Source organism: Mauremys reevesii, unplaced genomic scaffold, assembly GCF_016161935.1.
Source record: "Mauremys reevesii isolate NIE-2019 unplaced genomic scaffold, ASM1616193v1 Contig3, whole genome shotgun sequence".
Classification (NCBI taxonomy): Eukaryota; Metazoa; Chordata; order Testudines; family Geoemydidae; genus Mauremys; species Mauremys reevesii.
Window position 1 is genome coordinate 991,362 of NW_024100840.1, and position 4,264 is coordinate 995,625.

A 4,264-nucleotide genomic window follows, 5' to 3' on the forward strand; every position below is an offset into this window, starting at 1 on the left:
GTGAGCAGTGATTCCAAAAGAGAACATAAAGATCCAGACCAGCATCCCACCCAGAAACAACACCTGATCTCTGCGCTGGCCCCCTCCAGCCCAAAGCCTGATGGGTGCTTTTAATTCACTCACATCTGTGCCGAGGCCTCCAAAGGTGACAGGCTGTCAGTGCTAATCACCCACTTTGCTGCTCCGCTCCAACATGCAAAATGTTGCCACGCCAATTACCTAAGGCCTTACAGTAGGTTTAATTACAGAAAGGGAAATCCCCAAATACACCCATTGTTATTTTATTATCTTTACAATGTAATTTTCAAACTTACTTCTTCCAGGCCCAAGAGCTGCCAGCCAGTACACTGAGAAAACTGAACTAAGGATTGTTCTTGTTGGTAAAACTGGAGCTGGGAAAAGTGCAACAGGGAACACCATCCTTGGTGAGAAAGTGTTTGAGTCTAAAATCGCAGCAGGATCAGTAACAGTGAAATGTACTGTCAGGAAAAGAGATTGGAACGGCAGGGACATTGCAGTCATTGATACGCCTGGTCTTTTTGATACAAAAATTCCTTTAAAAGAAACTATGAAAGAAATAGGGCGTTGTGTCGTAGTCTCCTCCCCAGGACCCCATGCTATAGTTCTGGTGATGCAGTTGGGTCGTTTCACTGAAGAAGAGAAAAATACAATTAAAAGAATACAAGATATTTTTGGGGAAAAAGCTGTGGAGTACATGATCTTCTTGTTCACCAGAAAAGAGGACTTAGATAGTATGACTTTACATGATTATTTAAAAGGTTTAAATGACAAAGACCTTGAGAGATTGATAGAAAAGTGTGGGAATCGATGCTGTGCTTTCAGCAACAAAGCAAAAGGACAGGAGCAGGAAGCCCAGATTTCAGAGCTGATTGAAATGACTGATAAGATGGTGCAAAATAAAGGAGGCTCACATTATACTAATAACATGTATAAATATGCTCACATGAAACTTCAAGAAAAAATCAAGATACTCAGAGAAAACTGTAAGGAAGAGATGGAAAGAAAAGAAAGAGAGCATGATGAGGAATGTAAAAATATAGATAAGGAGCTAAAGAAAGAAGGCTCACATGATGAAACCACTTTGAAACAAAAAACCCAACAGAAGGAGGCCCTAGGACAAAAACTGGAAAAAGATTTAGAGAAAATAAATGACCGCTACCAGAAACAGCTACGTAAACTCAGGGAAGAAGCTGAAGATGTTTCTATAATAGAAGCCATTTTATTAGAATTCAGGCATACATTTTCAAAAATTAAATGCTGGTTTGGATAACAATTGACTTACTATAATTTCCCCTTCTCTTGTCACTTGGCCAGTTTTTCAATAGTCATAAATGGAGTTTCAGAGCTCTGTAACAATTTAACCTCCTAATTTTTTCTGCATTGAAGTTTATATTTGTATCAGCTTCTTAGTCAGGCTTATACGTTCATACCCTACAGCAGATGCATACAAAGCATGAGTACATGAAACTATTAGATTTTGTTCTTTGTTAACATTGTGTGCTGGTTCCAGCTACAGTTAAAAATTCCAGCTACAGTTATTTGATCTCTTCTGAACTATGAGTTGGAATAAGCTTGGGTTGATATAATATATTAATTGTGACTAATATTGTTGTCAATATGGCTGTAAATGTAGACATTACTTCTGTTCAGGAATCATTTACGGAAATCAGAATCTGTTCATAAAAATAACCATTCATAAGTATTCACTGATCAGTTTGGATGAACAGCTGGCTGTTCACAAGCAGTTCATTCTGACCAGTCAGTATTTAGAATTTGTAATTCTGACTGGCCACCCAAGTCACATGGTATTGTTTATGCTTCTGGATTAAAATTTTGGAAACAAGAGAATAATGAATGATGCATGATGTCGATTTTCAGACCAATAATCTGAAAATTCATGAAACCTTCAAGGTTTTCAAATACTTTTCCACATTCAAATCAGCACTTCTATTCACTAAATTATTTGTGACTAAATGCTTTAAAAATATTCACAGTCTTACCACATTTACTTATGGATATAGCCTACCTATAATCATGTAAAGTACATCTCCTATATTTTCTTTTTTCGCTTCTGATTTGCTGTGAAATTTCATGTGATAATTTCCATTAATTATGAATGATGCTGTGAAAATAAATTATATTGATATTTAATCATATGTCAGCACTTGGGGTTATAGAATTTGAGGACTTTACATAGTTTTATGCTGAATTTTAAGACATTAACCCAGATATTTATGTAGCCAATTAGTTAATTTTCTCATACATTTATGATTGTGCTATGTGATGGTATGATCAATTGATATGCTATTTCATGTACAATCAATGTATGCTAAATAGATTTAAATGGTAGGATTACTGAAGTATACAAATGATAAGTATTTACAAGTAATGAATGTGTACTAGGTATAGAAATAAAGCATGACTGAAATGCATGGTCTACCAGTTGAGACTTGTAAGATTTCATCTTAACCATACTAGGCCATACACTTAAGAATGCTTGACATGAGTGGTTGACCAATGAGTAACCCTATAACTGCAAAGGTCCCAAGATTACTGTATAGATGTGCCAAAAGGTGATTGTAATAGATCACAATGTATTGTCCCAAACTACAAGAGACATGATTGTAACATCTTTGAATGTCTCTCTTGACCACAGGGTACTTGTTCTGCATAGATGCTAATACAGAATGAGAGGAACTACAAATAACCTATGAAAAATGGGGACCCCAATATTTATGAGGTGTGAAAGTACCGATAAGTGAAAGAGGACTGACACCTCCATACATATGCATAAGGTGTTAGGTGCAGTTAGAATTGCAATCTATAAAGGGTTCCCTGGTTAAGTAAAAGTGGAAATACCCACGGGAAGAACCCCAGAAGGAACTATCCCTCTACTGATGATCAGTTGGTGAGAGGGCCATTGAACCCTAGAATATCTTTGAGGACTTGAGTCTCATTACAGTTATAATTATTCAGTAGGTTTTTTGTAGGATTTCTATATGCATGGTGTGACGTTGCACTGCCTATGTTTTATGGAAATATGCTTATAAGTGTGAATACGATGTAACTGGAATACACTTTATGCAAAAGGTCTCTTTTAAGGTATCATTACAAATCTTATAATCTACTGAGTGTGGTCATCCTATTTGTTTGCATGTATTATTTCTATGTCTGGAGTTAGGAGAATAAGAAATAAATGTGTATTATTGATGTAAACATATTAAGTGGAAGCCATTAAGGGTGCTTCAGAATCATTGAACTGTAAATGGCTCTATTTACTTGTAAACCTTCCTGTGTACATGTGGGCCAGCCCAGGAAGAATGGAGGCTGGAGTCTCACAGGACATGTGGCCATAGCACATGATACTGGAATCCATCTTAAATCTGGTGTTTTTCCATTTAGAAAGAGGAGTGGAAACCCAGAGAGAAAAAAGATTCCCCCCTTTTACCAAAGCTATAAAAGCGGGTGAAACAGGACAAAGGGGGCCAGTCATGAGAGAGCCCCTGCTTACCACCTAAGATGTCTACTAAAACTAACAAGGGGAAATGATTGGGCTCACAATAGGAAGGAGTCTAGTCTGTGAAAGAAGCTTATTGGAACATCTCTGAGGGTGAGATTTTACCTGTAAACAGTTTCTTAATGTAATAGGCTTAGACTTGAGTGTTTTGTTTCATTTTGCTTTGTGACTTTCTTTGCTGTGTCTGTTATTATTTGAAACCACTTAAATCCTACTTTTTATACTTAATAAAATCACTCTTGTTTATTAATAAACCCAGAGTAAGTGATTAATACCTGGAGGAACAAACAACTCTGCATATCTCTCTATCAGTGTTATAGAGGGTGGACAGTTTATGAGTTTACCATGTATAAGCTTTATATAGGGTAAAATGGATTTATTTGGGGTTTGGATCCCATTGGGAGTTGGGTGTCTGGGTGCTGAAGACAGGTAACCTGCTGAGCTGTTTTTAGTTAAAGTCTGCAGTTTCAGGGGAGTGACCCAGACCCTGGGTCTGTGTTGCAGTAGGCTAGTGTGTCTGGCTCAGCAAGGCAGGGTTCTGGAAGTCCCAGCCTGGCAGGGAAAATAAGCTCAGAGCAGGGGAGGCTCTAGGTATTTTGCAGCCTCAACATGGCAGGCAGGCTGTCTTCAGCGGCTTGCCTGCGGGAGGTCCCTGGTCCTGCGGATTCGGCGGCCCACCTGCGGGAGGTCTGCCAAAGCCACGGGACCAGTGGGCTCTCCGCAGGC

At 38.3% G+C, this 4,264-nt stretch overlaps 1 pseudogene; it reads left to right on the forward strand.

The window, feature by feature from the left end:
• The first annotated feature begins 295 nt into the window (after nucleotides 1–295).
• On the forward strand, nucleotides 296–1,676 carry LOC120393780 (annotated as a pseudogene).
• Nucleotides 1,677–4,264: the final 2,588 nt, after the last annotated feature.